The 10,529-nt window shown below is 39.9% G+C and overlaps 1 long non-coding RNA gene across 1 annotated transcript; it reads right to left on the reverse strand.

The window, feature by feature from the left end:
• Positions 1-4,247: 4,247 nt before the first annotated feature.
• LOC137185416 (uncharacterized) lies at positions 4,248-7,747 on the reverse strand. The gene is made up of 3 exons (XR_010928864.1): positions 7,538-7,747; positions 6,552-6,715; positions 4,248-6,270 (listed from the first exon to the last, which is right to left on the reverse strand). It is a non-coding gene; the product is annotated as an uncharacterized lncRNA (long non-coding RNA).
• Positions 7,748-10,529: the final 2,782 nt, after the last annotated feature.

Below are 10,529 nucleotides of genomic sequence, written 5' to 3' on the forward strand. Positions count from 1 at the left end.
ACTTTCCTCAAAACATGGAAGAACAAACTAAATTAACTACACAGTTTGCAGTTAGAAGAGCATATGAACCATATATATGCGTTCTGATTCATACTTCATGTTTTAACTGTAGTTATATATTTATTTCCTGTGATGAAAGGAGACTGTGCACAGAGCTGAAAAAAGGGTAAGCTTGCACCTTGAGGAGCCATAATGCTAGACGAAAACAAAAGCCAGCATTCAACATTTTAATGACGTCACATCTTGTTCCCCTGTGCCTACATATATGTACGTACTGTACTGGTACACCGTTAATGAAAAAAGATTGCACCGTAACTACAGAGTGATAACCTTTTTTTGCTTTTGGCAATCTGAAGACAGTTTTTCATGCTTTTAACACTGACACCAAACAGAGAGAGCACATTACCACTGTACTGGCCTCCCTCCACTGGATACCAGTGAAATACAGGACTGATTTTAAGCTCTGAATGGTTTGGCACCAGCCTACACCTCTAATGTCTTCAGTCCATATTCTACATTAAGACCCCTCAGATCCTCTGATCAGTTATTCCTCTCTGTTCCACGTTCCCGGTCAAAATCCAAAAGTGACAAAGCTTTTTCCATCGCTGTTCCCAGACCGTGGAACAGTTCGCCCCTCACCGTCAGATCCTCCCCATCTATCACCACTTTTAAATCCCAGCTACAGACCCTCCTTTATAGAATCACTTTTGAGTCCCCCTAATTTTTTTATAGCACATTAAAATTGTTAATTTTATTTATTACAATTTACTTTACTTACTTTACTTTATTTATCTGTGTGACGGGGGTACGGTGAACGCTCCGTCATGCCCTAACCGGCGTGCGTTTCTCTCTCTCTTGGCCGGAGAGAGCGCGCCAGTGCCGGGAGGGCACAGTGCGCAGCACTCCCACTGTTCCTGCAGAGCCATGCTCCAGTTCAAACTGTTCCTTGCAGGCCCGCACTTGTGTCCCGCGGTCCTGCACTTTCACAAACTTTTCCCCACTGTCCGAACTCTTTTCTTCATGCTAGGCGTTCGAGGGTGCACACTCGGCGCTGACGCGACACACACACATATACACTTGCCTGCTGCTGCTGCCTCTGGTTGCCTCCGGGCATGGGCCAAACTGAGGCATTTCCTGGAAACATCATAAATAGCGCTTGGTGGCACCCTTAAGAGGGTCATGTGACCGTGGACCATACCATTAATATTGAATGGACTGATATTTTATGATTTATTTTGGTTTGGGGGTATTTGGCCATAGCAATATGGAGGGTGATTAGTGCCATTTTTCCTTTATGCAAAGTATATCATTGATTTTTGAATTTATGTTTGTTGTGATGTCAAATTTGAACATAGGACACTATAATTTGTTATGGGGAGGGGCTAAGAATATATAAGGGGAGCTCTGCTCATTTAGGGTTGTTGGGTTTTTGGTCGTGGCCGAGTAACAATGTGGGTGACGAGCTGCCAGTGTGAAACCTGTTGTGTAAATACTTTTTTTTGTTATTGGGTTTTTTCCACTCCTGCACTGTAAATATTTTTGCCACTCTTGTTTGGGGAACTTGGTGTGAATAAAAAATCACCACGCTGAAGTTTCTCGTCGTCTGAGCCATCATTGAAAGCGAACCCGCGACAATCTGGCTTTGTTTTGATTCTTCAACTGTGTTTTTACATTTTTCTGTGTCTTTGGTCAACTGTTGTTTTTGAATGTGCTCTATGAATTAATTTGACTTAACTGTTTCTCTGTGTGTTTACAACATGATGATGATGTTAGGACGGGCAGTAGTGTGTTTGGTTATTAGCAATAATTCTAATAATAATTATGAAAATAAGATATTGTTAACCTTAATCAATAATTCAGGCACCAACTGTTGGATCTGTGAGGAACACAGTTGATTATTTGCAATAATTATCAATTATCGAGGATAATTAACTAATTATGACAATAGAATTATTAATATGAATTAACAAATACGAGGCACCACCCAGAAACCGGGACCAATAACCAAACAAGGTAGTCTCATAAATGGGAGTTCACCTAGAATGTTAATATCTAAGAGATATCAACATTCGAGAGTGAACAAAGAAGGGTTGAATTCGAGCTCTGACTCCTTCAATCAGCCACTTTTCACAATATTACACACAATAATGAAAGAAGGACTTCTGTCATTATTTATGTTGGCGACCGGACCTGACGTGATGACGTTGTTGGTCTGCGACGCGGATGTGACTATGGGAGGAAGTCACGTCGCGCGAGAACCGGATGGCAGAAATATGGCGGTGTCTTGGTTAGACAGAAGCAAGACGGCGCCGCCTGGTGGATGGCGTCTTGCACTCACCCACTTCTGTGAAAAACACACGTGTCTGATGGCGGATAAGGAAAAACAAAGCAAAGCTTTGTCTGACATTATCTGACCATGTCGGTGCGTGTATGTGTGTGTGCTCGCGCGTGTATGTGTTAGTCAGAAGAGAGAGGGAAGAAGGAGAGAAAGTGATCGTGAGAGGAAGAGAAGCGGTTCCTTTGTCCACAGACAGCGTGTGTACGGACGGCAGTCTGTAACGCACGTTGTCTGGTTTCTGACCGACAAAGCAACTTACTTCCTGACTCACGATGACACAAACACAGCAGTAGTCCCGAGCGGGACAAACACAAAACAGTCTAGCGTGGTGAACACAACTAAACAGGCAGCAAACTTAAAATACTCCTAACAGTAAAGCAGGAAAAATGGACTCGGCGGTCCGTCAACAAAACAACACAACAATAGCAAAAGCTAAGAGCTAAATGCTAAACAACAGCAACTGATGCTGATAGGAACACACAACTAACACTGCCTCAGCCCAGACTTATGCCTCTTACTTGGTTGCTTCAGAAAGCGAGCAGGGTGTGTGTGTAGTCCGTCTTTATGTCCGGCTTTGTCCTGGGCTCGGATGCAGACGGTGGCCGTTCTCGCACGGTCGGCGAAAAGCACGGCAGCTGGCTCTCAGCGGCGTGGCGGAGAGAACAGCAGAGTCGACTTGGTGAAGAAGTTTCTTCCTTCTCGAGGGAGTTTGAGGACGCTGGTTGCAGCAGCGGTCTCTCTCGGATCCGGGAATGTGTTTGGGTGAACACGGGCGAAGTCTCGTCTCGTCCGGCGAGGGGAGTCTTCGATGAGGGGAAAACACGTGTGTGGGGTACCCCCTTTAGTCAGCTGACTCACCGAGGAACAGAAGTTACCCCTAGCTCAGTGACATGGGAAAAGGCGTGTGCTTCAGGGCACGGTCAGTTTTAAAGGGGCGGTGATGTCATGGCTGCGTCATCAGGACGCTCCGCTGTGCAGGAGCGTCTCCGCCAATGAGACTGTATGTTGACTGCTCCCTGCTGAGGTGTGAAAATCGCAAAGCATCCTTGGAAATGGAGTTTGCAATGGACTCCCATTGTCTGTAAGCAGCATTTTGGCGCTATTCCTTTGTCGCAGGGGAAACAAAGGGACAAGCACCTCGTGGTCAGGCCTCACAGGTTACACGTAGGCCTTCTCTGTGTGACCTCATGGTCTGAGGCCCAACAATGATGATGATGATGATGATGATGACGACGGTTAAAGGTACATGAATGAATGAATAGTTTTATTTTGGACCAGTTATGTGACACATTATTCAGACACATTAAACACCAACAAACCAAACATTGCAGTATACACACACCAGCATTTCACAGCACAATACGTTTTACTTCATACAGATCTTTACATACTGTATAATATCCCAGGATATATCCAACAATGAAGATTAAATAAATATATACACACAGCCTCACAGATATGAATTTAAGTGTAATATTAATTTGTGTAGATCAGTGGGTTCATATTGAAACTGCTGTGAATCCTCTTTGACAAATCTGACTGAAGATAAGGATAATCACTTTACCTCATTTATGAGCACAATATTAACACTGAATAAGGTATAAGGGCATTTTATTAATGCTCAGTATTCATTATTACTTCTCCTATGAGGACATATTTTATATGAAGGTGTTTAACCCTTTGTTTCCCACACCAAAGAATGTGTTTGCTTCCATCAATTTGCTTCTCAAGTTTTCTCATAAACTTTAAAATGTATTGCACATTTCTTCTTTGTAAATTAAGAAATGTATGATGTGAACAGCTACGTTTGAGATTTATGTTTGGTTATATTTATGTAGACTTTACTTGCCTAAGAATACACCTACCATGAGCATTTATTAGAACTCTGAAAACGTCAGACAAGAACACTAACCGCTGATTAGTGGACGACCTGCTCTACCTCCTCAGTCACAGCCGCCCTGTGAAGTATAATGAAAACAGCTGAAACAAGCCGACTTCAATGCTCTGCCTGAAAGCTGTGCTCCATTTTTGAAAAAAGCTCCTCATAAATATCACATTATAAAGTGACACATAATGATTACAGTCCAGAAAACATGTGATGCAACATGTGATGTCAAACAGGAAAAGGTAGCAGCTCAGATTAAGAAGCTGCAGCGTTCAGAACAATTTGAATCAAATGTTGAAGCTCTCTGTGTGTTAAGTGTCTTTTTAATACTACCACTAGGAGGCACCAGAGTCAGACACTTTTAAATTTTACACAGACTGGCTGTAAAATGACTCACTATGGTGGACAGACCTTCTTACAATATTGCAGCTGGAGCAGCAGTCACTTCCTGTCTAAAGAGTTTCAGATTCATCATGATGAGGAGATGAGATCTTTTTTAGATTTAAATGTGTCCCAAACTAAAGAAATGGTGATCTCACCACAACACACAGACAGTTCCAACAATCATTCTTGGCTTCAGTAAGTGTTGAACTCGTCCAAGTCTACAAATTCTTGGGAACTGTGTTTGATGACAGATTGCGATTTAGTGACAGTACAGATGTTATTGTGAAAAAGGCTCAGCAGCGTCTGAGCTGCAAACTAAACTCCTTTAGAGTCGATCGGAGAATATTGACAACGTTTTATTGAAGTTATCCTTTTATTGAAAGTATTTTAACTGCTGGTTTACATTTGTCAAAAGGACAAGAATCAATTGCAACATGTTAACTTCAGCTCTAAAATTATTGGCAAAACACAAAGATCCCTGTTACAGCTTAATACTGAACAAGTCCTCAACAAAGCAGAGACGTTTATCAGCAACCACACACATGATGTCCTCTATGACTACTTTAACCTGATGCCATCAGGAATGTGTTTTAGGTCTCATGCATGTAAAACAAACAGAAGGAAGTTTTTTTTTCCAGAAGCCATCAGACTTGTGAATTCTAGAAATGATCTTCATATACGACAAAACTGTTTCACAGTAATGTTGTGTTATCAGATCAATCTCTGCCTGGATGATGTTCACAGTAATGAATGAAGCTACATTTCTATGTGTCTCTGCAGTGGGAGGGAGGAGGTCGGGGTGGATGGGGGGCTACAAGATGCAGGACTCTGACAGCAGAGACCCGGGCTCACATCCTGAGTCCTGTGTGTGTTCAGGTTTGGTTCAGGTTAGTGAAAGATGCTGCTGTGGCTTAAATGTTCATAAACATGTTGAGCTTCAAGTCACTGCAGACTTTTTTCTGTATGAGACCAGGATCTTTCTCTGACCTGAACCAAGTGCTGCCAGAGTCTGAACACAACCACAAACACTTTCATACTGCTGGAGTTTCTACCAGCAGAGATTTTACTGCATCAGATATTTTGGTGGAAAAAAAAGACTAGGTATGTTGTGTCTGAACATTTCACTCATACGTTCAGTATCAACATTTTTGCAACTTAAACACATTAATTAACAAAATTTTTCATCATGTTGAGAGAAAATGTGGTTCAGTAACGTTACGTTTCTAATAAAACATATTTGCTGTTACAATTTAGTCGAATATGAATGTAATTTCTAGGAGACAGAGTTGGCTCAAAGTCTAGAAGAACAATATCAAACAACATCTACATTTATGAAGACAGAATGAACATTTCAGAATAAGCAAGTAAGAGGAAACATGATCAGTTGTGTATCATCAGCATAGAGGTGAATAATAGCATGTTTATAGTTAATATTGGCTGATTTAAAAAAAAAAAGAAAGAAAGAAAGTGGAGCAAACTGGAACTTTGCAGCACATGTTAACCTGCACAGTACAAAATCCAGATCCAAATCCAAACACCATCATGTGTTTGCTGTGAGTGCAGAGTAGGTTTGGTCCAGATCCCTGCTGTCTGGATCCAGGTTCTGGTAGACAGAGTCTTCATATGTGGAGACTGGAGGACAGTTCTCATTGCTGACAGATAACTGAAAATAAAACAGGAATGACATCAAACCTAATATAGCAGTAACCAGAGTAACAGACCAGATATGGTGTTCTTCTTAGACAATTGTTTTCTGATATTTTAGTGATAACAACTGGACAGGCCAGAGGTCTATTAACAATAATTATGATTTTATTTAATTATAGCTTTGTTCATACTAGTGAAGTAGTTGCAGACATGAGATTTTTTATTCCTAACTGCAAAAATAAAATGTCTGCCAACAGTAAGAGTTAACATGAGACATACAGAGTTAACGGAAGTCACCTCCATGTTTCTGCTGTCTGAGGTTCCTCTGGTGTTCAAACCAGAGTTCCTCCTCTTCCTCAATTTGTGGAGGAGCAGCAGAACAACAGCCAACACCACAACAATCACAGGCACACATACAACCAGAGGCCAGAAGGCATGTGGACGAGAGACATCAGAGACAGCTGGGAAGGAAGAGAGAGAGAGACATGTAGTAGTTTGAAAGACTGGGATCTTTTGTCTTGTATTAGAAGCGTAAAGGTTCCCTGTGGAGTTTTTGACCACACGTAGCTTGTTTTTACGTGTGGATCTACGTTGTACACACGTGGTTGACGTGATACACAATCCTGCCAGTGGTTTCACATCATCCCACTGATCTACAGAATGCAGGAACCTGCCCAGAAACGCAGCAATGCACCAACCAAAGCAGGAGAGAAGAAGACCACAAGCAATGCAAGATTTAAAATACTTTAAATAATCAGCTTTGCAAATATTTTATGATTGAGGAAACATATTCAACACTTATGTTGGACCTAAAGGATACACTCAGCATGTTTTGGTGAGTAACACTGAATATAAATATAACCTTGTTTACAAGAAAACTGCACAGGAATCAAAAATGAGATCTTCCTGTTGAAAAAACATCTCAGACTTTAGTCTGAATGTTTCTTGACTTGTCATGTGCTGACATCACATGTTAATAATTATCTTACATCATTAGAAACGTAGGATGCGTTTAAAAATTAGACGTGAAGATAATAAGGAAATTTATTGTAAAATTGAATGTGAAATGTTTTCTTCTAGGTGCTGAACTGTCTTATGAGCTGAAACACATGTTGGACCATCTTGTTATTCTTATTAGACCTCGTGTTATGCTGAATTTGACTGTTTTAAGAGGACGTTTTGTTGCAGAGAGACAGTGATGGACAGATGGACAGACATGAACTGTCCTGTACCTGTAAACTGCTCTGTGGTTTCAGGGAAAGATGATGAAGGTGTGAAACTACCTGAACTGGAGATTAAACTCTGTGTTGTTGTTGGTGTGGAGGCTGATGGGACTGATGTTGGAAAAGGTCGGAGAGTCCGGTTTGGTTTTGAAGTGGTTGGAGCCGTGAACAATGAAAACACATTGAAACAATCAGATACTGAATCAATAATGCAGAGAAATGAGATGCTGCTCTAGACAGAAAGATCATATTGACAGCATCCATCACATACACAAGAAATACGCAGCATTAAATATGTTAATGAAGTAAATGATTAAGAATATCTGAAGTGGATTTGTTCTATTAATCACAAGAAATTATTGTTATTTGTTTTTTGAGTATAGAAGAGTAAGAAAATAACATCCACAGGTTGGTTTTATGACATTAAACATAAAAGCACAAATGTCTGAAAAGGTTTTTAAAAATCGTACAAACTGATTGTTGTAAATTTAAAAACTAACATTATAAAGGCAACACATTTAACATCCGATTACTTTTTGACTCTACAAATGAGTTTCATCTTTAGAAACATTTTAGAGTATGATGTCTTGAACATTAAGGAACCTGAGGAACCGTTCTTCTCTATGTTACCTAATGTTAATAGAAATATAGAAAAGGTCCCAGGTTGGACAACTAGTATGACTCTGCCAACCTCAGCACTCCTCTTGTTGTCACAAATCAACTTCTGGCTGTAACCCGAAAAATAAGATATTTGTTTCTGTCATGTCATTTCCATCCACTCTTCAATTTATTTATTAAAGATACTTTTATGCCTTTATTTTAGGGACTTTGTAGATATGACAGGAAATGAAAGGGGCAAGATGGGGGGGTGACATGCAACAAAGGTCCGCTGCTGGATTCAAACCGCGGACCCTGCGGTTATGTGACATGCGTTTCAACCAGAAGGCTACAGGAGTGCACCAAGTTCTCATCATTTTAAACATTTAACAACTGATATGCACTGAACAGAATGTGGACAAAAATTAAATATAAAACTCACCATCTACAACAAAGATCCGGAACATGTAGGATGAATCTGGAGACGAAGCTCTGCCGTAACCACACCAGTACCATCCTGTGTCTGACTTCTTCAGCTGTGTGATGGTTACATACAATTCATATAAAGGTCCTTCTGTATATTCAATGCTGTATCTGCCATTCTGAGCTGTGTTCTCTTCTGTTTCAACCAGGATGTCTTCTTCTTTTTTACATTCATTCTTACAGAAGAACTTCCTGCTTCCATAGACAGTATCGAGGCATCCTCTTGTGATATTTCCTCCCTCAGTTGCTACACGGGAGAAACAAGTGTTTTTACCCAACGTTGCTGCTGAAAAGATGAACAATCAACAGTTACTGTCTGTACTTCCTGTAAAATGCTGCAGTCTGATCACAATATTTCCTTCTTCACATTTACACAGATCCACAGAGTCACACTGGGAGCTGCCCAGTTCAACCAGTCTGACTGCTGGAGTAATGATTTCATCCAACATTGATACACTGAGTCAATATATCATAAACGTCTCACATTCTTCCAACAATTTAATTAGATTCTATCTGACTTCATTTATTCTTATGCTTCAGAATCATTAAATGGGATGAACATAGTAAATATATCAGGTTTTATGACTTTCAGTAGAAACTCTTCTAAAGATGAACAGTGAATACTGATGATCAATACTTTGTGTATTGTAGACTTACTGTAAACAGACTGTAGATTAATGAGGGCTAATCCATCAGTTCACAGAGAAGCAGAGACGATACAGAGGCAGCCATTAGCAAAGTTTTCACTGACTGTACAGCAGTTGCTGTTGTTCTACTTGTAGCTGCAGTTGTAGTCACAGTGTCTCTGTGTAACGTCTGTTTTTCAATGTTTTTGTTTCATACTTTCTAATATCAAACACATTAATGAGCAACAAATATTCATGAATGGATGGTTCATATGTTTTGTTAAATTAGATTACATTTAGTTTAGTTAAATTACAAGATTACATTATAGAGATGTTGTAATTAGTAACAGAATAATTTAGAGAACGACAGGAAAACTAACTGACATTTGTTAAAATGAACACAATGAATGTCAGGAAGCAGTTTGTGCTGCAGCTTTACAGACACAGTCAGGTAATCAGTCCTCACCTGATAAGAAGCAGAAGAACAGAACATGGTGGATATTCATTCTGAGTTTGATCCTGATGCAGAAAATCATCAAACTGTCAGAGAACTGCCTCTATATGTCTGTCTGATCAATCAGGAAGCTGAAGATGCTTTAAGTTAACACTCCTTCCTTTTTCTATCTCTCTCTTAAAACCTTTTCTTTCTTTTGGCGATCTGGAGACAGTTTTACATGCTTTTATAACCTCATGTCTCGATTACTGCAACTCACTTTATCTGGGAGTGAGTCAGTCCTTCCTGTCTTTTCTGAAAGTGGTTCAAAATGCAGCAGCGACATTCCTGACTGGAACAAAAAAAGGGAGATCACCCTGTACTGACCTGCCTCCACTTGTTACCAGTGAAATATGGGTCTAACAGTTCACTTCATGGGAAATTGTAAGTTACATGAACTTCATTGGAAGTTGGTCCCACCTTCCCTCTCTTTGTCTCTTCTGTCTCCGTCCCTCTCTCTCTCTCTCATGTAAAATTTGATTTGCCTTTTTTCTGTGTTTACAACATAGTGATGATGATGATTGTTAAAGGTACATTAATGAATGAATCATTTTATTTTCGATCCATTATATGACCTATATGACCTCTATGGAATTATTCAGACACATTAAACACCAACAAACCAAACATTCCAGTATGTTAACACACCAGCATCTCACAGCACAATATATTGACCTCATACAAATACAAAATACAAAAATCTTTACATAATGTATAATATCCTTGGAGATATCCAGCAATGAAGATTAAATAAATACATACACACAGCCTCACAGTTATGAACACAAGTGTAATATTAATTTATGTAGATCAGTGGTTTCCTGATAAAGCTGCTGTGAATCTGACTGAAGAT

Source organism: Thunnus thynnus, chromosome 6, assembly GCF_963924715.1.
Source record: "Thunnus thynnus chromosome 6, fThuThy2.1, whole genome shotgun sequence".
NCBI classification, from domain to species: domain Eukaryota; kingdom Metazoa; phylum Chordata; class Actinopteri; order Scombriformes; family Scombridae; genus Thunnus; species Thunnus thynnus.